Source organism: Diabrotica virgifera, chromosome 1 (genome assembly GCF_917563875.1).
Source record: "Diabrotica virgifera virgifera chromosome 1, PGI_DIABVI_V3a".
Taxonomy (NCBI): domain Eukaryota; kingdom Metazoa; phylum Arthropoda; class Insecta; order Coleoptera; family Chrysomelidae; genus Diabrotica; species Diabrotica virgifera.
Window position 1 is genome coordinate 236,999,739 of NC_065443.1, and position 26,654 is coordinate 237,026,392.

The window sequence follows — 26,654 nt, forward strand, 5'->3', positions numbered from 1 at the left end:
CCTACAAAGTAGGTAATTAATTTAATTTTACTTATAACTGAACCATACCAAGCCACTGCTAAAAAAGTTAAAGTGCTTGACACACTCTCAAATGAATTCCATCCAGAACAAAGTGTTAGACAAGGATGTATACTATCTCCACAATTATTTAACATATATATGGAGAGCATATTATGAGAAGAGCACTTGAAGGATGGAAAAAGGGCCTCTCTATAAATGGCCAAAAAAGAACAACCTACATTTTACAAATGATACCCTTCTCGCAAAGTATCAAGAAATGTATACAAATAAAAACATATTTGTATACATTCGACATACAAGAGACTTATTTTAATGGCATTTTGAATAGTTGCTCAATAAAGGACATTATTTATACATGGTCTGTACAGTATAAATATTGTTACATGTCATTATCTAGAGATCTAAGTTGACATTGTTGAAAAAGTATAAAAAAATCTTGAATCCATTCTAAATCAAATATATCACATAATTAATGCAGAAGTGGATTATACAACAAAATCAATTAATAGTCAATGTAAATAAATAAAAACAGAATTAGAAAAAAAGAGTTACATTACAAGAATTTTACATTAAAGGAAGTAATAAAACAATAAATATAATAAAGCAAATACTTATGGTAAATAATAAAAACAAATCTGAAGTGTCCACATTGCAACTGTCAAATAAGTGTTACCAATTTACACCAAAATGTCACCTTTGTTCAATCACTGTTACAGTGTGTTTAAAAAAAATGTGCTTCATAAAAACGCTTTATAATCCATTTATACAAATTAAACGAAACAAGTTGTTGTGTACAGTGGAACCTCGATTATCCGTCTCTCCATTAACAGTCACCTCTGTTAACCGTCAGGGTACATACAGAAGTTGTATTGACCACATAAGCAAACATTTTAATGTAAAAAAAAATAAAAAAAAATAATTTAATTTGTGATGAGGACACAAACAGCTATCCATTGCTGACAGATAAAGAAATCATTGAAATCGCAACAAAGGCGGACCAGACAGATTCAGAAGCTGACACAGACTTGGAATTTGACTGTAGCTGTGTTGATGGACCTATTTTAACTGACACAGATTTGCGTAAATAATCTAGAGAAGCTGCATCATATATGCAATAATTCATCGAGTGGTATTCTCAACAAGAAGAAGCCAATAAAGTAGATTGCATGATCTTATGCCGATTAAGAAATTCAGCCGTCGCAAAATGTGAAGCAACAGTAAAACAAACAAAGATTTCAGAATATTTTAAATTGATACGATTGTACGAACACAAATCTCTCTTATATTGTCAAACAAACCATACAAATGAAATTTGAGAGTTGTACTATGAGTTTTTAATTTTTTTTAATGTTCTGTCATTCTGTTAACCGTATTTTCGATTATCCGTCATACCCTTGGTCTGGTACCCTGACGGATAATCGAGGTTCTACTGTATTTCTTTAAGTTTACATTAATAGAAATCTTCAAATATTATTTCTACGTGTATATAATAAAATATGTCTAGTGGCTGTAATTCAAGTGGACTTGGCACTTAAATATTTCATGTTGGTATCATGTGACATCACTTGCTATGATGCGGATGACATGCAACAGTATTTATAATGTACGGACAACAGCCTGTATTTAGCTTTATCTGATAAAAGATCTTATGATGAATCTTTGTAAAATAAGTACTATACTATAATGATAAAAAGGTCTTAATCATAAGCTCAGAATGCAACACAGTAAGTTTACATATTTATATGTAAACATTGACTTATAGTCCAAGTCTAGCTACTTCCAAATTGGAAATGTTGATAAAATTACAACATGTTGGAGGCTATAGAATGAGAAAATAGGACAGGATATACCTCAGATAAGATATAGTAATAAACTTCCTGTAAAAACATTCATAATAATTACAACCCTAGCCAGAGATCACTACATTATCTTTCAAACTGGAATTTTCACTTTTTTGTCATTGGGATGTATTCTATCTTATCGAATAAACTGACTTTCTTAGCATTTTCATTACCTATAACTGAAGGGCTTGGTGCAAGAACCGGTCAGAGACCAATTTTGTCGAAACCAATTTTGTGTTTTAAGTTTATGACATTTCTTGCCTTCAAAAATATCTCCGTTCAGTTTGGAGCAAAACCTTACATGTACTGTGTAAGAAATTCCATGTAGAATGTGTACAGTTATTGCACCAAAAATTTATTTATTTTAATTATCAACAGGCAAGCCCAGTTTCAAATACATAATGTTAATTTAGAAATTCATAACAGTATCTATAGGTATATATATCTATGGTTACAATACAAAAGGTTATTTGACTAAAATCACTGAGATGTTGAATTGCTTAATAAAATAACCTAGTAATTACTCAAGCCAAGAGTACACAAAACCTGACGCAGGAATGAGTTGAATGTTGCAAAGAAATCTATGTTATCATATTAATTGGCTAATCTGGCAGTTCCTCATATGAAGTTGTTAAATCCATAGTTAGTGTGATGTATGCGGTAATGAAAACTAGGTGTAGATCTGGTAGCAGCCATACCATGCAGAATATTGTAAAAATTAATAAGATCTCTCTTCTTATGATGCATAGCAATGGGTGGCATATTTAATATAGCAAGTAGATCTGCATCATTGTATAGAATAGAAATATGCTTTATTGTCACTGAAAATTTTTACAATTTTATGGACAAAGCTTACATACAGTCAAAAGAAAAATAATATCAATAACAAAAATAATAACTACAATTTACTAAAATACTATTTTACTGTAGTTGTCTTGCGTCACATAATTCTGAGCTTATGGATCAACATACCATGAGACACCCAGTCAAACGACTTGGAGAAATCTGAGTAAATTGTATCAACTTGATACCCTTTTTCCAGGGAGTCAAACAAAAAATCTACATAAGTTAATAGGTTCAGCTCAGTAGATCTATGGGATCTAAATCCAAGTTGTTGATTGATGAGTTTAGGTTTGAGTAAAGGAGTTAAAAAGTCACAAACCAGACTCTCAAACACTTTGGGTATCATACCAAGGACGTTAATTATTAACAAGCAATTTATCCCCATCTTTAAATGTAGGCTTATGAAAACGTTCTTTCCAGTAATCTGGAAAAACACCAATTTGAAGGGAACAATTAAATATGTGATACAATGGCCTGGAAAGGAAAAATGGACCATAGCATAGAGCTTAGGATCTCTATACGCACATTTTCCTCAAAGCTATGCAATGTGCACATGGATGGTTATTGCATCAAGCCCTTCACTTTGTTTGTATGTGAGAGATTAATAATAAGTTAAGATTATACAGTGGAACCTCGATAAGGGCCCCCGATAACCCGGAACTCAGGATAATCCGGACCGATTTTCATTAGACAAACATTTCAACAATAAAAATTTATGTACCTAATATAATATTTGAGAGGTAATGGGTATTTGTGTAATTTGAACTAGTTATACGATAGTAAAAATGACTCATGGCACAAGGCGGCAGAGCATTGGCTCGGATTATCGGAAACAACAGAGACCTGTTATTCCTTTATTTATTTCAAACTGTCTTAGCATTGTTTGCAAAAGACTATTTAAAAAATTCTTATTTAAACAATGGTCGTAGTCTCCACATAACATTGTTCCGATGACAGTCGTATTTCAATTATAACAGAGTTTATCTGTAAGTATACTGTATTTTATTAATTTTTACCATATTCTCCGGCTAACCTGGATTCTCGATAACCCGGATTGGCCGTGGTCCCGATTAATCCGAGTTATCGAGGTTCCACTGTAGTAATTTTGATGTATCCTGTTTTTTAATGCAATGACAGATTCTTTATTTTGACATATTTTATTTTTATGATGTACAGTAGAACTCTAATTATCTGTGCTATGGTTTTCTATTACTCAAATTGCATTTTTGGGATTTTATCAAGATAGAGTCATTGTAAATCACTCAACGGAAACTCTATAATATTATGCCGAAAGAGAGACTCATAACATAATGAAAGATTAAGTTTTTTTATCTTTTTATCGTAGGTACATATGTATGTGTATAGGTAGATATGTATAATTATAAATAAGAAATACATGTTCGAATTATCCATGCTTTTCAATTATCCGTGCCACATCTGGTCCTGATGAGCAGGCATAATTGGGGTTCTACTGTATTAATAAAGGTAATATTTATCTGTCAGTTCAGATAAGAGGATCAGAAATACATAAAAGAGTTATTGATTTTTTGGAGAGGACAGTTAAATCAGTATAAAAGAAGTTTTCAGTATATTTCCAAACTACATCAATATTCTGGTTTCTTTGCAGATATCAGTACCTATTTTGGTTTCATGTTGTGATTGCAAGATAAGCAATAGATATCTAGATTGTTTGTTATTTATTCATAACTTTTACTTTTTTGTTGGTTGTTTTTCATTTCAAGACTAAAATAAAAAACTGCATCAACTGAATCACTTGTCATTAGGGTTATGGTACCTAAAGTCGATAATTGTTCCATACCATTGAACTAAAGTTAAATAAATAAATGCCTTTATAACAGAAAATACAAATAATACGGAATTTTCTTTGTTAACTTCTATAAAGCGGTGTTATTTTATATTTTTATAAACAAAACAATAAACAACTTACCCACAGGCCACAAACACTCAAACACAAACGACACAAACTATGACAGTATGACACTTTGATACAATCCACAAAACGGTAATTGACATCTTTCAATCGACTTCTTCTTCTGGTATCTCATTTAACCGGTAGGGTATAAGTATGGAGACCTGTAAGAAGGAGTGGAAACGCAATGCATCGGGCGCTGGATCTTTCACAACTCTCACTGCAATGGGTAATGCAGAAATCGTCACGCGCAGGTCGCAAAATGAATAAGTACCAAGTCGGATATGACTCTATTCTTATACACCCAACTCGCATACAGATTAAGAAAATATTTGATGGATAATAATTTTGTATTACAAATGGGAAGAAAAAGAGAAGAAGAGACGATCTACTAAAGACTAAACCTAAACACCTAACCTATTTATAATGCTGAAATTTACAGGTTTCAAGTTTTAATGTAGAAGAGCATTGAGCATAATTATGTAGAGTAGAAACGCAGAAACCAAACTGGAGGTGAATCAGTAAATAATTTCTAGTATTTTAGAGAAGACAGCAATTGCAATTTTCAAGCATATCTAAAATCTGCTAAAATCTTTGTCACTCACTGATTGACATGGCCATTAGGGGAGAAATATTAGCCCACAGGTCCAGTGAAGAAATAATAAATTCCACTGATCACTGATAGAGAAGAGTATTAAAAAAAGAAAAACATTTAGTGAATGATGAATTAGGGGATATGGATAAGGCCAATAGTAGACAGGATGTCTCCTATGCAAAGGAACCAGATATTTTGGATAAATAGGAAACATATAGCTTGTTGAAAATCCTTGTAGGTGAGTCAAAGTATGTGTATTACTGTACCTAGTAAATGAAAAACAAGAATAAAAAGCCTGGACTGTGGTCGGATAATTTTATTCTGCTTCTGTTTTTTTAATGAGATTTTGTTAATAATTGTTATACAGGGTGGGCCAAAGAAAACATAAGTCCACCTCGATATTTGGCAGTAGTTATTAGATTTTAAGGAAATGACGAAACAGGTCAATTTTTGATCTAAGGGGGACACATTTTTACGAAACACCTCTATCATTCGTCGCTTGGATGCAGAAGTAGTCTAAGTCACAAGATGTAAATTTTACAGGAGAGCATTTTTTTGTTTGTTTTTCAGCGCTACTTAACATAGGCTAGTTCAAGATTTGACCGATATGATCGCTAGTTGTAAAGATGGACTTACAATACTTCTGCATCCAATGTTACTATGCTTTTACTGTTAAATGGACATAAAATATCAAATTAGAAAAAATGGACATAGGCTACTTCTACATCCAAGCGCTGATTTGTCAATCCTCTCCCTTCCACTTCCTTTCCCAACCCCTTATTTGTAAATAGGCAATATAACATGTGTGGCACATCATTAGTAAGGCCTTGAGATGGAGCATTCAGACATAATGATTGTTCACGATTTTTTTCTATATTTGCATAGTCTTTGCAAAAAAACTTTTAATATATTTGAAGCACAACACCTATTTATGTACTATGACATGTTAGCAAACCATAGGCATTACGTTTCATTTTTAATAGGTGTTATACTTCAAATCAATTAACAGTTTGTTGCAAAGACGGTGCAGATGTCGAAAGAAAAAACTTGGATGGTCGCTTTGTCTGAATACTCCATCTAAATGCCTTTCTAATGATGTGCCGCACATGGTATATTTTCTATTTAAAAATAAGGGGTTGGGGAAATGAAAAGGAGTGAGTTGACAAATGACGGATGTAGGTATCGTAAAAAAAATGTTCCCCTTAGAACAAAAATCGACCTGTTTCGTCATTTCCTTAAAACCTAATAATTACTACCAAATATCAAGATGTACTGTTTTCTTTGGCCCATCCTGTATACATAACCCTCAAAACATTTTTTTCTTTGCAGGTGAATACATTCTTGATTATATAAAAGCCATTCAGTGGGGCAGAACCCATGAAAAAAATGCCATAGGCCCATAGAGCACCTAAGATAAAATTATAGTCGTAATGTTCTACCAACTGGAGTATGGCTAACAAATTCGGGACTCCTTGGTGCTAGTGCTGATGGAATTATTGAAGAAGGATTATGTTGTATTAGCGATTATGATGAATTTTGTAGGTTACAATCTTTATGTAGCTAAATAGGGACTGTTACATGTTATTTTCTCTGCCATAAAGTTGAAAATTAAAGTTTGTGCATTAATGCAATAAATTTTAAGAATTATAAATTTAATGAAATAATTCTAAATAATAATTGTAAATGAGCATATTTCAGTGCATCACAGTTTTTTGATTTCTTTCTAACACATTAAATTGTATGTGACAGAAAAAAAGGCATGTCTGTGATTACAGACATTTATAACATTTATTCTAGTTGTCGATACATGGCGCTATAATCAAAGAAAATATTATTTACGAATTATATCTACGGATATAATCTGTACAATTTATAAGACTATACAAATCAAAGAAAATACCATTTTATAAATGCAATAAACACAATTGATTTGTTTTTATGCCAAATTGCAAATAAAATGTGACAACTGTCCGATTTAACTAAAATGTCATGTTAGAATAAATGTCATAAATGTGTATTATCACGGACTTACCTTTTTTTCTATCATCTGTAACGCACTGAAAAATTATCATGAAAAGGACTATAGCATAATTATATCAAACAAAGTCCCAAAAGCATGGATTTCACAGGAAACGTAAAAATGTAAATAGGTGATAAGTTAGCCACAGTTTTAGTGACTTAAATCTAAGGGAGTATAAAACTGTGTGTACCTATATGACAATAACATTGTTGTTTTCAGTATTTTCTTAACAATTTCATCACATTTTCTCACCTTTTAAACTTTCCTTGGATTTCTACAAATGTTTTAAAAGCGAGATTGGCTAATTCAGTTCAGTCATTCTGGAGCTGTTGTAAAAAATATATAACAAAAGAAAATGAAGTTTATTAAACGTCATTCAATTTTTACATATCGAAACCGGACCGGACACACTGAGTGACTTGTTGCATTAGAGTTTTATAAGATTAGATACTGAAGAATTGCTGAATTACGATATAAACTCTTTTTAGAATTATGTTAATTATTGTAACAGAAATAATTTTAATACGCCATGGTGCATGAAGTTTAATGATTTTGTTTTTAGTGGACCACAATCAATTGTTGATGATTTTGCCAATTTCTTCAGCAGTGTCCATAATCCTTCTTTTTCCTGCTTAGGCGAGTGGAGTCATGGACCCTTAATCACTCACAGCCATATTGACTCCTTAACTATTAAAATTTGTGACATTCTAGCATGTTTACAGATGCAGAAATTGTCATCCCCAACTTGGAAATTCAACTGTGATCTGGTTTCCCATTACTCAAGCATGTATTGAAAAGTTAGAGAGAGTTAAAAGAATATTTCTGATGTACTTGTTCTTTTAAATTGTGTAGGCCATAGTCTTAATCTGGTATGATCAATTTCTTGAATCTGAATTCTCTTCTTATCAGAAGAGTTAACTTTAATATGAGCTTTATTTTTAAGCTTGTAAATGAAATACAAAATATTCACAAACATCCTTAATCGAAGACTTCAACCTCTCACGGAAAAAATCATCGGGGAATATCAAGCAGGGTTTAGGCAAAATAGATCTACCATTGACCAACTATTTACAGTTAAACAAATACTAGCCAAAGCATGGGAATATGACATGGACGTTTGCAATCTCTTTGTGGATTTTAAACAAGCCTATGATTCAATAGATAGAACAATTCTACCTAATATATTGGAAGAATTTGGCATACCATCAAAATTAATACGACTAGTGCAAATGACAGTGACAGAAACAGAAGCACAAGTATGTATTCAAGGACAGATCACTGATGCGTTTACGATAACGCAAGGACTGAAACAAGGCGACGGACTGGCTCCAACGCTTTTTAATCTTGTTCTTGAATATGTAATTAGACGGTTGACGGTAAGTGGAAATAACATACTTACAAACAAATCTACCCAATTAGCAGCATACGCGGATGATATAAACATAATGAGCAGAACAATGAATGCAGCGGAAGAAACCTACGTTGAGTTGAAACAGAGTGCAGAAGCAGTAGGGCTAGCAATAAACACAAATAAAACAAAACTACTCATACAAACCAGATCAAATGGACCGGCGCAACAACACTTTATTGACGATATAGAACATGTGAATAGACTCACGTACCTAGGAATGGATCTGGTTGCAAGCAGTGAAGAAGAACCGGAAATAAATAGAAGGCTTGTGCTGGCAAATAAAAGCCTATTTCGCGATGGGCCACATATTCAAATGGCGAGACGTACACCGGAAAACAAAACTCCGGGTATATAAAACAATAATCAGGCCCATAGTAAGTTATGGCTGCGAAACATGGGTGGTGACACAGAAATCTGCCAATGCATTAGATGTGTTTGAAAGAAAAGTATTACGTAGGATACTGGGCCAAATAGGGGAAAATAACAACTGGCGAATTAGGTATAATAGAGAAATATACGAGCAATATAGCGAACCAACTCTAGCACAACACACTAAACTGCAGAGATTACGGTGGGCAGGGCACGTGGTCCGCATACATGAGAATAGAATCCCCAGAAAAGTGCTGAATGCAAGAATGCAGGGAAGAAGACCGGTTGGAAGACCTAAAAAGAGATGGGAAGACGAAGTCGATGAGGATGCCAGGAACTTCCTGGGAACGCGTTCATGGAAAAGAACAGCGGTAAATCGAAATGATTGGAGAAGCTTATTGAAGGAGGCCAAGGCTCGATTTGGGCTGTAGTGCCATTGAATGGATGGAAATGGAATAATTTAACCTTCTGAATTGCTTCAGCTAATTTGTTATATTCCTTCCCATTCACTGTGTTACAATTCACTTTTCCTTATTCTTTATCGCAGAACGAATTATGGTCTGACCATAATTAGTTCAAATACATGTATGGTATGCTCTGACCGCTATGCGTGCAAGTCAGTTACCTCATGAGATATAATTTGTTTAACTTATAATGTACCAATAGCTTTAGGTAGTATTTAAAGCACTGAAATGCAAAATGATGCATTGTATAAATAAGTTTGTACCTATTCATTTATATTTTATTTTTATTACTAATTTTATCTATTTTATATTTCTTTAATGCTGCATTCTTATATAATTTTGATAGTGGGTTTGTCTCGTTTGTTAGTAATAAATAAATATCAGTTAATTAATATATTAATGTAATATGTAATAAAAGTTCATTTAAAAATTTATTTTATATTCCCCAAAATACATTCTTAATAGAAGTAAGTCCACCGGACCTATTGTTTGGATGTCAGATGAAAGTCCAATTTTCGTCATTGGACATCCTCCCCGGATGCTTAGTAAGCGCGACATTTTGAACCAACCTAGGACGTCTAATGAAGGTGCAACTGACGTCCACCGACCATCCCCTCGGGATGTTTGGTAGCGCGACATTTGGACCAAAATAAGACGTTCTTCGTACTAAAACGGACGTCCGGGAAGGATGTTCATTGGACGTCCATGTGCTATTAGGGAAATATTTTGAACGTGTCTACTATGCTCTTATTATTTATCAAAATAATTTTATCGGTTTTTCGAAATTAGGTCTTCCTTTGCTAAATATTGGTGGAGCTCTGAAATTGAAGAACTGGTTAGGGAAAAGAAGGAGCTATATCTAAAATGACTAAACACAAAACAAGATAAAGATCGCAGAAAATACAAAAAAAGACACAAGACGAAAGGTCATGCAAGGAAAAAGAGAAACATGGGATAAAAAGTGCAAAGAAATAGATTGATACTTATATCCGAGGTAGACAATGCAGTGAAGCATGGAAATTCATTAACAATGAAAGTCGATAAAAATCCTTTAACCCAATACAGCTAATACCAACAAAAAAAATGGATAGATCATTATAAGAATCTGCTTACCGAAGAAAGAACAGAATACAGAGATCAAGCACAAAATGAAATAAATATAGAAGGCGAACAAGTATGTAGGGGAAACTGGGTAACAGTGAGACACTTTAAATATTTCCCTCCTTTTCGCCATGTGTAGATATTACTTGTGCTTGTTTGCTGTCATGGTTATTTATTTCTAATATGTTTCAGGCGGCCTTGCAGTTTCAGTTTAGCATTTATTGTGATTGAGATTGTTTGGTGGGGACTGTAAAATAATACAGGTGTTTTGAGAATTTTTTATAAAAGCATGTTAATTATTAGGATTTATCTAGTATTACCATGACATTGTGTGTAGATTAGTAAACATGATGCCATAGTTTAGCAAAGCAAACTAAGTTTTATAATAATAAAAATAATATTTTTTTAAATTTATGGCAAATGGGTAACAGTGAGATGGGGTACATTGAGACATGTCTCACTGCTACTAAGACGTTATAAAAAATTACATTTTGTATTTTTTTTTCTAAAATTTCTAGTAAAAGACAAAGATGAGATCGCCAAGGCCAGTTTGATATAGTCATACTAAACGGCAAAATTCATTTTTCTCATTCGAGAAAAATTTCAATTTAATAAATGTACGTTAATTTTCAATCACTATTTTTTGAATTAATTAGTACTCTGTAACTTAAATTTTTTTTTTTCAAATAAAGATTTAAGTCTTTATGTTCATATAAATATTATACTGTCTCAGTGTTACCCATGCCATGGGTAACACACTGAGACAAATGACAAATTGACCTTATGTGTCGAATACAAACTAAACAGACAGAGCTATTTTCAAATTTGACTTTTTCTTGTGTAATGAACACATGTGATAGTACAATCCTGAAGAAATTTTGTTTATACATGTCATAGTAGTGGACTTATGGTTAAATGAAAAAAAAGTGTCTCGCAGTTACCCAGTTTCACCTACCTACTAATTGATGTAGCAGTAGAGACTAAAGCAGTAAAACAGCGTAAAAATGGAAAAGTCCCCCTGCGGAATATCAGCAGAATTGATAATAAACAGAACGCAAAAATTGTTTATTAGATATCTTGCATACATATTCACAAAGTACACCAATGGATAAAGCAGCCCAGAGGAATGGAAAACAGCTTTCATAACCTCGATATATAAAAAAGGTAACAAATAATTATATAGACTGCATTAACTACCGAGGTCTTTCAGTAACGAGTATACGGTGAGTAGGATATGTGGAAGAATAATCAGAGATATGATCGAAGATGAATACTAAATCCAAGAGGAAGAGCACCAGCGCCCATATAAAAATTTCTAGGAGGGGGGCAGGCGTATAGATGTTGCACATTACATTTTGTATACTCTGGATAACCATATACAATACTACAGTCCCCAAAATTCAGGGGGGCTACGGCCCCCCCCCCCTGCCCATGGGAAGAGGAGCAGATCGGGTTTCGAGATGGTAGATCTTGCAGAGACAACGTGTTCTGCTTGAAACAAATTATAGAGAAGAAACTAGCACGGAATAGAGATCAACACACCTTACATTCATAGATTTAGAAACTGTGGCAGGTACTCCAGGAAACTTCAATCAATCATACACTCATAAAGGCTGTCCAGAATAAATACAACAACATGGAAGCCCAGATAAAATAAGTAGGCAACAGAATATCGGAACCATTCAAAGTCAATAAAGGCCTATGACAGGGGGTGCTGCATATCACAGATACTTTTTAAAATCTATATTGGTAAAGCTCTCCACCAGTGGAAATCGAAATGCAAAGGAATGGGCATACAGGTGGACGATGACACTTGACACTTGTTTGTATATCCTCCAATTTGACGATGATCAGTAATATGTGCAAATGACAAAGAGGATCTCGAATACATGACACGAAAATTGAATGAGGAATTTGAAAAACGGGGTCTGATAATGAACATGGAAAAGACGGTGTTCCTCTGCGTAGGAGAGGAAACTAGATACCTACTGACCTGCAACTGGAAAACAATAAAACCGTCAATTCCAATATAAAAAAGGAGCACTCGTGAGTGTAGGGTCTTTCGGTCAAGTAAGTGGAGAAAAAAGACAACGACTTCGGCTACTTTATCTGTTTATTGAAGACGTTTCGTTCACTTTTCAGTAAACAACAGTTCATCTACAAATGAGTGTTATAAGCAACAACATCCAAAAGAGTACTTATAACATTCATTTGTATATGAACTGATGATGTTTACTGAGCAGTAAACGAAACGTCTTCAATAAACAGATAAACAATTAATCAAGAAAACTTAATGCCTATAAGTTATTATTTGTGTCTTTTATGTAATCTGAGTTTATCTTTTTTATGTCTTTTGGTTGGTTTTTCATTGGAAGTTCCCCCTACGGCAAATTTCCCCTCCTAGCGGAAATTTCTACATCCGTCATTGCCTCTAGCATGAAAAAATCTTTATTCCTAGTCCGCAATTTCAAAATGGCAGACGGTGGCTCTAACTGACTCCTTCAGCATTCCCCATATGTACGCATCTGGTGGCGTTAGTTCTGTGAGTCAAAACTCCCAAAATGTTCGCACAGTATTCGAAGAAACTCCCTGGCAGTGTGACAGAGGTTGTCCCGTCCTGCTGAAAGTATTGTTTATTTTAAGCTTGGACCGTTTTCGTGACCTTTTCCGTATTACCGAAAATAGTACTCTACCATAAAAATTTTTGTTGCAAAACTGATAACCTTTCTGAAGCACCTAAAATTATCATGACATTCACATAGGTTATAACGACGTTCAGAAACCACTCAGTCCGTTTCGCCGCCTGACACATAGAAATTTGAGGCTTACGAATTTCAGTACTTCTTTCTTTCAGGTTACAGTTCTGTTTTACTTGCATATCTCTTGTACAGTCTAATATGATTAATTTATTATATGACCATTAATAATTTTGTGTAGGTATCTTTAAAAAATTAATTTTTCTATGGTTTTGTGTAATAGGTACCAGCACGAAAAAACGCTCATTTTGCCCCCCGCCTATATAAGTGCAGTCTGCTGTCATAAGATAAATCACGTGATTTTTCTTATGGCAGGTCATTTGCTGTTAATTAAGTAGTCTTTTAGAGTAAGTGTGTTTATTTCTTAGTGTCTTAGTTGTAGGGGAGAGTTGGACAAAACCGGGTACCACTCCAAAAATCGTCTGTATCTTTTGCTATGTGAAAGTAGCAAATGTTTGCTGCAAATTGAAATATTCTCAAATGACTTAAGTTTGATATACCAATGTCAATTTTTAAAAATATTCTTAGATTTTTAATTTTTTTTTATTTTTATGAAAATATTGCAAAATACCCGGTTGGTTGTCCAACCGGTATGATAAAACCGGGTAGTAACTTAATTACCATGTAAAAAGACTAATGGGTAGAAAATAAAATATTTATTAAAAGTATGTGAACAAAAATCGAAAATCTATGAACAGAAGTCACAAATAAAAACTTCATCTAAGTACATCATCATATGCACTACAGGCGTCATAAGCCCATTTGGTGCAAGACACACATTTTATCCAGCCTTCCTTCGCATTTTAATTTGAAAATAGTTAATTGTAATATAGACACGCATCGTCATTATCATCTTCTTCCTCCAAACTCTCCAAAATTTTGTTTTTGGTGCAGCCCTTCTTACCACGTTTTTTCTTTTTTTTTCCAGTTCATTTAGTTTTAATTTTTTTACGACTGGAGATTTTTTTAATGTTTCCTACTAGCTTTCTAACTAGCTTCTTCAATAGAAGAAGCCACATGTTGTAGTTAACTAAAAGCAAAATAACCACTGCAGAAACTGGAGGTAACAACAGGACTGATAAAATCGAGTACCCGGTTTTGTCGATTTTCGGACTACCCGGTTTTGTCAAACTCGTAAACTAGTCCTGTCGCCAGGGGGGGTACAACGGCCTCCTTAATTCAGATGGACTTACCCAAGTTTTTTTATGTATTTTGACCCGTAGAACACGAATTTTTTGGGTAACAGTTGATCCGGATGTCGATAAGATTGTTATAGACAACGAAACTTAAGGAATTACATAACGGCGATTTCTCGCAAAATAAAACATCTTTTTGTATTTTTTGGGTCATTTTAAGCAAAAAATATTCCTACAAGTTTTTTCGTAGAATGCATAGTTTTCGAGATAACCGCGGTTGAACTTTAAAAAAATCGAAAAATTGTAATTTTTGAACCCGAATAACTTTTGATTAAAAAATAAAGTAGCAATTCTGCTTACCGCATTTGAAAGTTTAAGTCAAATTATATCGGTTTTGATTATTTGCATTGCTAGAAATTTATTATTTTATTGTTAAACAAAGCTATAAACACCTAGTATGTGAGTGATGTTTTCAATGATTTCTCATTTAAAATCGAACGAGTAGGTAGAGTAGCTACGAGTGCAAGCGAGGCAATTTCTACGTAGCATGCGTTCAAACGCATGTATTAGGCACGGGAAACACTATGTGTTTATAGATTAGTTTAACAATAAAAAAATTAATTTTTAGCAATGCAAATAATCAAAACCGATATAATTTGACTTAAACTTTCAAATGCGGTAAGCAGAATTGCTACTTTATTTTTTAATCAAAAGTTATTCGGGTTAAAAAATTGCAATTTTTCGATTTTTTGAAAGTTCAACCGCGGTTATCTCGAAAACTATGCATTCTACGAAAAAGCTTGTAAGAATATTTTTTCCTTAAAATGACCCAAAAAATACAAAAAGATGTTTTGTTTTGCGAGAAATCGCTGTTATGTAATTCCTCAAGTTCTTTGTCTATAACAATCTTATCGACATCCGGATCAACTGTTACCCAAAAAATTCGTATTCTACGGGTCAAAATATATAAAAAAACTTGGGTAAGTCCATCTGAATTAAGGAGGCCGTTGTACCCCCCCTGGCGACAGGACTAAACAAGACATTACATGTTTTTTAAATTTTTAAGTTATGAAATAATATTCAAAATTTTTGGCCAAATTATTAAAGGTAATGTACCACTAGGTTACATGTATTAAATTTTGAAATGGCCATTAGTTATTCATTAGAGGAGAAAACAGCTATAAACTTACCTTAAGAATCGAGTGTCCTGCATAAAAAACTGGTAAGGTCTTACTGCTCCGGCACAGATTATTCAAATGAGGTAGAATGAATACACACGACTGTTGGTGGTAAAGGGACACTAATTTTAACATTGTCTAATAGTCTAATCGATAGCAGCAGACAGTTATAGAAGAATTAAGGGGTACGACCCGGTTTTATCAACCTACCCGGTTTTGTCCAACTCTCCGCTATCCCTGTATCGTGGCAATGGCAACGTTTATATCGACGAAGAGAGACCAAAGATTTGTACCCATCTTTTGTCAAGTTCTATTTTCTTATTGTTCCATTTCTTCAATTTTTCTTCATTTAAATATTATAAATTTACTCTTTTACTTCCTTCATTACAAATTTGACTGGTGAAGAAACTTCTTTCCATTCAATTTTACTGTTTAGAAGGGTCCATTTGAAACAATTTAATAATGCTCTAAAGCAGGGGTCACCAATTAGTTTCTCTGAGGGTCCGTTTCGAAAACTTATGACACTTCCGGGGTCCGGATCCGCCTGTGTCTAACTGTTCTGATTCTTTGTGGATTCTTGTTAAAAAATACCCCCATTAACAAATCAGAATGGTGCCGGACGAAATTTTTGGGCAGAAATTGTTTAATATATTTTTTAACAAATTCCAAACATCACCTTTTTTGTCCGCGAAAATATGTTTTTAGTATTTTTGGGCCATCTTAAATAAAAATGATCTGTCATTTTATTAAATCTTTTCAAGCATCGCAAATGCATATTTTCGCATTTTTCAGATTTTAAATCGCTTAGGGGAAGTATGCCTGAGACGGCATACTGGCTGAGATGGCATATCACGCGTTTTTCGTAAACTATTCCAAATTTGGTGCCTAGTGTGACAGTTTTCAGTTCCTTAAGTTAAAATTTGTCAACATTGTTGAACTTATGCATGTTAGTTTTATTTTGACAGCAGTAGCCTTTGGAATGTTAATTAAGTAGGACAAAATATTTATTCACCTTCTTTGTATCACATTATAATTCGCGAGTCTTTACACCTGAGTTAAGTTTTTAAATTTTGTGATGTTCTTTTACCTTATGCCTATCACGCCTGTATCGATTTATATCTTAAAAATACGCTTAACAAAAATTAGGTTAAAAAACGGTATGATTGCAATGTTGCCTGAGATGGCATTAAGCATGTGGATTAGATGGCATAGGTATGCCATCTCACCCTTATGCGTTTTTACACTGCATTCATTTTGTTATATGATTGAAGTTTATCGTTACAGTTATGAGTCGTTTTAAGAGGAATTCGAACCGACAAAATCGATTCCGTCGATGTTGAGGCAAGTGACGAGGAAGATGCTGCTTGCATTTTTTGTAATGACCTCTTTTCATTATCTCGTTCTCGAGAAACCTGACTAAGATACCAAATTTGTGGCAAGTGGTCATATTCCGAATGTGCCGGTGTACCCAAGACTACAAAAAAATTATTTGTGACTTATGTCGAGATTAGTGCCTTTATTTCAAGGGTATGCCATCTTACCCACATGTATGTGGGTGAGATGGCACATGTAATACTTTACAATTTATTTTTTCAGAAAAAACTATAATATGTAGGTTGTTAAAAAATAATATTATATTTATGTAAATGGTCCTAGCACTGACTTTGATTTTTATTACTAACTCTTTTTATCTCTAACTCTATCGGTTATCGATTACAAAACATTTAAAAAAAAGTATGCCGTCTCAGGCATATCTCCCCTATATCTCGAAAACTATCAACTTTTCAGAAATATGACAAGAGACCTTTATTGTTTATAATTACCCAAGAAACCTAAAAATACATTTTTCGAGGCAAAAAAGTAATTTTAAATTTGCTTAAAAAATTGTTTTACCCGGCACCCTTCTGATTTGTTTAAAGAGGACATTTTTGAACAGGAATCCGCAAAGAAATCGAGCCAGAAACATTTTTCATACTAAAGTGGCCTCACACATGGACTAATATGGAAAGGAAAACTAATAATATCCGATTGTTTTTTTGGTTACTGTATACTTTTCTGTAAGTTTTCCTGGTACAATAAATAAAATAAAAATTCATTGGGTATTGTTTTGATGTTATTATCAGTAGGTATATTTTGAAAAAATCAGTATTGTAAATTGTTACTGAGAATATTTAAAAAATTATGAATTTATATTTTGAATGCTAATGAAGTTTTTAGACATCTTCAATTTTCTAGAAGGGAAACTGAGGAATTTAAAATAAATAATCATAGTACAAAATGCTAATTAACATGTTATCTTTTCTACATTAGTTTCAGTGCAAGGTGTTTGTTGCAAACTTATTAAATCTGAAAATTATTTTATTTAAATGCACATCTGAAATGTACTCCTACTTAACATAATATTTATAGTAGAGAGGAAATGAATATTAAAAAATGCATATGATAATTGTTTATTACAGCTAACTTAATTTCAAAATTAATGATTAGTAAGTAAGCGTATAACAATAAGGGGGAAAACTCTTTACAAAATTAAATTATCAAAGAGAAAAATGAAATTTTTTTATGTACAACCTGTCTGAAGTTTAGAGTGAGTTTAGTGCAACTGTCTTATAAGGGAGTTGAGATATTCATCTCTTAAGTGAGATCTCCAGAGCCTATTTTACTTCAAATCAGGCCCGAGGCACTACATAATTTTCGGGCCCCTAACAAAAATTTAATACAAATAATAATTTTTTAAATTTATTAATTATTTAATAGAAATATAGTTGCACCAGGAATTTAAATTTTTATTAACAATAAATAAAATTTATATTTAAATAATTAAACATTGTTGAATTGTTTAAAGTGCAAAAACTACCGTGGAATTTCTCTACTATGTACAGCATATTATTATAAAGTCCTCACGTAAGTATATTATAAACCAGCGGCTCCAACCACTAGTACAAAATATTAATTGGAGAGTATCCAACGGGCTGCAGACGGGGAAGATCGACAATGGATCAAATATTTAGAGTCGAGCAGAAGCAGGTCTTGAGCAAATCATGGGACACGGCATTCATGTTCACAACAACATGTCTTTAGACTTCATACAGGCATACGACTCAATCAAAAGGAACAGACTATACTATATGATCAGCTTATTTCAGAAAGGGACTCGAGTCATGTTAACTAACTTTCGAGATATGTATATGCAAAAAACTGTCTGGATATAAACTACTTTTCTATAGTAAACGAGAAGTACGCCATACGATTTGTCTATTATTATAATATATTTAACCTGGTTCCTTTCTACAATAAACTATATGTCTACCACCGTAGTGAATAAATCCACTCTTAACAAAAAATAATAAAAGACTGACTTAGGTCCCTTTCTGTAATAAGCTGTTCATATATTGGCTGAATTGGCAATACCACACAAGCTAATTACACTAATTAAAGCCACAATGTATGAAACTCAGGCATGTGTACGAGTACGAAACCACCGGACAGACTTTTTCAAAGTCTCGCAGGGATTGAAGCAAGGAGATGGGCTGGCCCCAACATTGTTTAACCTGGCACTGGAGTATGCGGTTAGGCAAATGCAAATTGGACAAGGAAACCTACTGACCAACCGAACTGTTCAATTGGCCGCTTATGCCGATGATAATAATATTATAAGTAGAACATCAACGGGAGCAGAAGAAACATACGCAGAATTAAAAAAGCAAACGAAAAGGCTAAGTCTGGAAATTAACATAGAAAAAAACAAAAATAATGATACAGACGACAAGAAAAAATATAGTCCCACAAAATATTATATCTGAAGATGACATTGAAACGGTTGGAAAGTTTACATACCTGGGAGTAGAAATATGCCGACAGATCAGAAAATGGAGAAATACGGAAAAGAATACCGCAGGCAAACAGAGCTTATTTAGTCCGCTCCAATATATTTCGGTCTAAAAGTGTCTACCGAAATAAAAAGATGAGAATCTATAAAACCTTAATTCGACTAATAGCATGCTATGGCAGTGAAGTATGGGTCCTGAAAGAAACATCCAAAAACAAACTAGACACATTCGAAAGGAAAGTATACTGAGGAGAATACTAGGACCTGCGAGGGGAAACGGAATCTTCACAATTCGATACAACAACGAGCTTTATCAACTTTATAAGGAAACACCCCTGTCAGACTTCATTAGAATACAAATATTGCAATGGGCTGGACATGTGATAAAAATGGGAGAGGATAGGCTATAGCCGATTCGCTAATTGGAGACACAGCTGTCTACACTACAATCACAATAAAGATGCACTAGAAATAAACAAGCACGAGTAGCACTCCCAAATCATGATTTGGGAGTGCTCCTCGAACATTCAACGTGTCTTGGTTTGTTTATTTCTACATAGTGCATTTTTATTGTGATTGTAGTGTAGACAGTTGTGTCTCAGATTAGCGAATCAACTATATCAAAAAAAGCAATGAACGCTAGGATGCAGATGCAGGGAAAGAGACCGGTTGGAAAGCCTAGAAAGTGCTGGGAAGACACAGTAACCAGCGATGCACAAGTATTTTTAGAAGTCCGTGTATGGATAAGAGCAGTCATAGATAAAAAAGTGTGGAGGCAAAAAATAAAGAAGGCCAAGGCTCAATTTGGGTTGTAGTGCCATAGAACAAGAAGAAGAAGTTCATAATGGAGGACGAACTTCCTTTTTGCGCACTGTTTTGAGGTGTAAAATAAGATAATATTTCATCTTTTTGTGCCTGCCGTTTCTGTTCTCTTAATTTTTTGCTTTTTTCGTTTTTACTGACATTTAAATGATTGTAACTCATGATAACGAAACGATTACTTAGATAAGAAAAATAAGTGTTTACAGAAATTTAATAAACGACTGATGATTAATGAATAGATTAGTTGAACTTAAAATGCACAGGACTGAAAACTAATACATACAATCAAGCAATACCTTATCTTTGCATAAAACGGCATTAAACATCAAACTAAATATTAAATTTAAAAGTGCATTTTAAATAAATACGTCAAAACGTGACGATGACTCTTTTTAATTCTACCTCTTGGCTCTTGTATCTGTAATTCTTCGTAGTGGTGTATAAATTTTGCTTATTGTTATTGGTGCCGACAAGGCAATCTATTATACCTACTCTTATTGCATTTTTATGATGGTTTATGGTTTAAGAATGGTTTATGGACTTATGGTTCATGAATATCACTCTAACCTAATTTGTTATCATTTATCATTTCCTGTTCGTAAAATGAAATCATTTTGAAAATTTATTTTGTTTTTTCAATAAAAATTTTCTTTTAGTGATGTTTTCGGGCCCCAATAAAATGCGGGTCCGAGGCAGGGGCCTCATGGGCCTAGTGGTAAAATAGGCCCTGATCTATACCGATTTTTAATAAAGTTCATTTGAGCCAAACATAGTCAAATTGCCAAACACTAGGTATATTCTGAATTTATTGACGGTCCGCACAAAACTAGCTCACGGTCCGGATGCGGACCGCGATCCGCTAATTGGTGACCCCTGCTCTAAAGTTCACTATCCATTCTATCCGTTCACAATGAGTATAAAATTATACAAATGAGTACTTTCAGAGTACAGGATTTGCAAAGAGTACGGTTTGCGAAAAAAGAGTACAAAACTCAGTAAATGAGTACATAGTTGGTCACCTTAATAAATTCTAAGAAATTTTCGTTGATCTTCGCAATGTCCTATCGGTGTAAGAAACAAAACTTAGATATTATATCATTATTGTTATTATTGTTCTGTTTTACTGGCATATCTCTTGCACAGTCTAATATGATTAATTTAAGTATTATAATATGACCATTAATAATTTTGTGTAGGTATCTTTAAAAAATTAATTTTTCTATGGTTTTGTGTAATAGGTACCAGCAGGAAAAAACGCTCATTTTGCCCCCCGCCTATATAAGTGCAGTCTGCTTTCATAAGATAAATCACGTGATTCTTCTTATGGCAGGTCATTTGCTGTTAATTAAGTAGTCTTTAGAGTAAAGTCAGTGCGTTCAGTTCTTAGTGTCTTAGTTGTATCCCTGTATCGTGGCAATGGCAACGTACATATCGACAAAGAGAGGCCAAAAAAAATTAATATTCCAAGAGTACTTCTACCATAGAGTTAGGAGTACTCCTAATGGCAGAACTTATTGGACCTGCGGGGAATCATGTGGCGGTTCTGCAATAACTATCGGTGATGGCAACGATGGCGAAAACGTTATTATCAGAAGAGTGCACAATCACGGGCCTTCTCATAAAATAGGACCCATGACTGTGCAACACAAGATAAGAGAGGCAGCTAGTTCCAGTCATTATACACCTAGGGATGTTGTGAACACTGCCCTAGAAGGGATATCGGATGACACGAAGGTTCATTTGCCACAACTGACATCTATGCAAAAGATGGTGAGAAAAGTACGCCGAAGAAATCAGGTAATTCCACGAGTGCCTCACTCATTTAGGGAATTAATTATCCCTAATGAGTTGAGAAGAACCAAAACATCCATACCTCAGGATTTCATTTTGAGCGATACTGGAATAGATGATCAAAATCGTATAATTATATTTGGTTGTACTTTAGACCTTACTCGTTTAATCCAATGTGATACAGGGGTTGTCGATGGCACTTTTAAAAGTGCTCCGAATCTGTGGTACCAACTATGGATTATACATGGGGTCTTTCACAACAAAACATTACCATTCATCTACGCATTTTTGCCAAACAAAAATGAGCGGAGTTACGAGAGAAGTTTGATTAAAATTTTCGAAAAAATCGATATCATTCGACCTGGAGCAAGACCTAATACAATCGTAATTGATTTTGAGATGGCAGTTGTTAACACTTTTAGACGATTAGTACCCAATATTAGAGTTCACGGTTGCTTCTTTCATTTTTGTCAAGCAATATGGCGTAAAGTGCAGCAGTTAGGTTTAGCACAACTTTACAGAGATGAACAATTCTTTAAAACCTTAATAAAATCATTTTGTGCTCTTTCGTTCGTGCCACCAGCAGAGGTTTCTCAAGTATTCGAACTATTGGAGACCGAGTTAATTGATAGCTTTGGAGAAGACGAAAGATGCCACAGTTTTATCGACTACTTTATTACAACCTGGGTTGGACGTACACTTATTCCGCCAAGAAATCCATATTATGCAATTGACATGTGGAATTGCAATAATATTACTCTGGAAGGGTTACCAAGAACAACAAATTCAGCGGAATCCTTTCACCATGCATTTAATAGCATGTTCAGTTGCCGCCATCCTAATCCATACATATTGATAGAAAAGCTAATCAAAGAGCAGCTGAGGCAAGATTTGATTAGTAGCCGTCTCGAGGCAGGACTAGAGGAGGTACAAGATAATAGGTACCAGAGGGCAAATGGAAGATTAGCAAACTTACTAAGAAATTATAATAATATGAATGTTGGCCAATTCTTAGAAGAATGTGGCCAACATATTACTTATAATGTGTAAGTCCCTAATCTTCTTTAGCCCTTTTCTATTATTGAACTTTAAGCCGGGTTGACATTACTATTAGTGAATAACGAACGTGGCTTACGCTTACGTATTTTGCCCGTGCTATTGTTAGATATTTTATTATCTATTTTCAAACTCGAGCAGTACATTTGTATTATTTATGCATTGCATAGCAATACAAATGTACTGCTCGAGTTTGAAAATAGATAATAAAATATCTAACAATAGCACGGGTAAATTACGTAAGCGTGAGCCACGTTCGTTATTCACTAGTAATGTCAACCCGGATTTAAACATAGGCCTTCCCCAAATCTTTCCATAATCTGTCTGTCCTCGGCTGTGCTTTTCCAGTGAGTTCCTGCAGCTTTTACAATATCGCCCCTCTATTGCATCTGAGGTCTTTATCTTCTTCCTGTCCACGGTCTCCAGTTTTGTATTTCAGCATTTCATCTTTTTATCTTCCTGTCTCGCATTGTGGCCAGCAAATCTCCATTTTAACTCTGTTTTATGTTCAGTTTCATTTTTTACTTTTGTTTTCTCTCTTATCCATTTGTTTGATTTTCTGCCTTTCAGTTTTATTCACAACATGGATCTTTGCATTTTTCTCCGGGTTATTTCTATTTTGTTTATGTTGACCTTTGTTAATGTCCATATGTTTCTGAGCCATACGTCAGAACACTGATCAACTACATGGGTTTGTGTATTTGTGCTTTTTAGTATCCATCGTAACTTTCCAAACGCTGCCCACGCCAATCTGATTTTTCTTTGTACTTCAATTGTTATTGTTTATAATTGGATCTCTTTATTAGCTTTGATTATTTGACACAGGTAGATATATATTCTTCAACAACCTCAATATTTACGTTATTTATATTCATATTTATTCTATCATGATATTTGTTTTACTCATGTTCATTTTTTTAAATAAATACATTTTGTACCTACACTTTTATTAAATACATATTTGTATTTTTTTAGGGAATTTTCCAAGATATATATACAATATATACATATATGTATAATATCAATTTACAAATTATTGGGGTAACAGCTTAAATGGAAGACTCAGTGTACTCTTTTCTACGATTCCAATATGTTGTTAAGAATCGTTAACATCATTAGGGACGCAGTTTAAGATTTTAGTCAACGATGTTATAGGTATATGTGCAAAAAAGCGGCATTAACAAAACGAATTGCAGTGAATGTTATTAAAAATGAAAAATATAACTATCTATAATACATATAACGATGCAAAAAACCACTAATTATTAAAATCTTTTAAAATTTGTTGCACAGAAAGGTTTTAGAGACAATTATATCAATGAAACCTTTCTGTGCGAAGAATTTTAAAAGATTTTAATAATTAGTGGTATTTTAATAACATTCACTGCAATTCTTTTTGTTAATGCCGCTTTTTTTCACATATATAACATTGTTGACTAAAATCTCAAACTGCGTCCCTATGATGTTAATGACTGTTAACGAAATATTGGAATCGTAGAAAAGAGTACACTGAGTCTTCCATTTCAGCTGTTACTAACATTACTAACATTTCAGCTAATTAACTAATCAACTGTGATCATTTCTAGTTTATGTATATATAATATTTACAGTCAGCGCCAACATACTAGACACATAGGAACATTGAGCCATTACAGTTCTGGAACCTTCACTTGTTGCAATGAACCTTCACTTGTTTAGAACGTCAGATTAATATGACAGTGATGAAAATCACATCTGAGAACGGACCGGATTAGCCCATAAGCGTGGCATTTAGGTACCTCCCCATGTGTCTAGTACGGTGGCTCTTACTGTATATACATATACAGTGATGAGCACGCTAATAACTGGCAGAATAGCGCAAAAGATGGAAAACATAATACATTGCGAAACAAAAAGAGATGAAACTAGTGGAGGTGAAAATTATTGTTATAAACGTATACAGTGATGAGCATGCTAATAACCGGCAAAATAGCACAAAAGATGGAAAACATAATAAACAAAAAACCTACATTGCGAAACAAAAAGAGATGAACCTAGTGGAGATGGAAATGATCGTTATAAAAGTATAAATTAACATTACATTACATAGTTTCCCACCTTTAGACAGACGTATCAGAAGAGTATGACAACTGTCACTGTGACAGAAGAATTTTGTAAAATACTCCTGCCACAGATCACTAAAGGTGGGAAACTATGTAATGTAATGATATTTTATAAGTTTATAACTATCATTTCCACCTCCACTAGTTTCATCTCTTTTTGTTTCGTAATGTACAGTAAAACCTCGATATAACGGACCTTTATTTAACAGACTTCGGATATAACGTACCAAAAATAAGGTCAAATGTAAAAAAATTTAAAACGTCCTGTTAATCTTATACATACTTAACCCTGCCTTTACTAACATACATTGCATAATAACGGGGTCCCCGTGGATCCCAAACGTTGTATTTTACAAAGAATTTCAATAAACTTTTTATTATAACAAAATGAGGACACATTTCCAAATAATCTGATTTATTTTAAAGTTATTTTTATATAACGGACTTTCGGCTTTAATGGAATTAGTCCCCCCAATTAGTCCGTTGTATCGAGGTTTTACTGTATTATGTTTTCCATCTTTTGCCGGTTATTAGCGTGCTCATCACTGTATATAATTAACATTATATTACATAGATTCCCACCTGTAGACATCTGTGACAGGAATATTTTATAAAATTCTATTGTCACAGTGATAGTTGTCATACTCCTCTGATAAGTCTAAAGGTGGGAAACTATGTAATGTAATGGTAATTTATATGTTTATAACGATAATTTCCACCACCACTAGTTTCATCTCTTTTGTTTCGCAATGTAGTGTTTTCCATCTTTTGCGTTATTTTGCCGGTTATTAGTGCGCTCATCACTGTAGGTATATAAATTTATGTTGTACTTTTTCACTGTCATCAATATACTTGTAATATTTACCTAACTGTAAGGTCAGAAACTCATTCTTTGGTAATATCTGTACTCTAGAAAGCTTACACATGTGCTTTATTAAAGTTTTGTTGAGTGTTATGATGAGTAGGGGTATTCAAAATGAGTCATTTTGGGTAAAAAACAGGTTTATTTGACATGTTAAATGTTTATGAAATTTTAAAAACATTTTCTCTTGAACAAATCGTTGCTTGATTAAAAATGTATGTCCACAAAAAGTAGCCATTTAATCTTTTTTCATTCAATCGCATAAATAAAAAATTGCAATTGTATTTCGATAAACTGCGCTAACTTTAGAATACCTATGTATATTATAGTATAATAATAAAAAATTTAAAATATGTATTGTGATCATTTAGAATTTTTAATACAATTTGGAATGTAAAAATGGAATTGAATTATTGTAATTTAATTGATAATTGTCCTTTTCAAAAGTTTCCAAACTACTGACAATGTCCACTGCTGGATCCAAGTCTAGATTCCTGGTTTCAAAAAGTCTTGCATGTATTCTTTTG

General features: G+C 33.6%; 1 protein-coding gene across 3 annotated transcripts in view; it reads right to left on the bottom strand.

The window, feature by feature from the left end:
* Positions 1-26,654, bottom strand: part of LOC114326721 (zinc finger protein 142) — an 87,958-nt gene that overhangs the window by 56,141 nt on the left and 5,163 nt on the right. Inside the window, exon 1 of one of the 3 annotated variants that reach the window (XM_050648103.1) lies at positions 4,654-4,776. The exons of 1 other annotated variant lie outside the window; for it this stretch is intronic. The gene's annotated coding sequence lies outside the window, so the exon portion shown is untranslated. Of the gene's footprint in view, positions 1-4,342; positions 4,463-4,653; positions 4,777-26,654 lie in introns of those variants that run through there. One more of the 3 variants, XM_050648106.1, reaches the window with a different exon arrangement.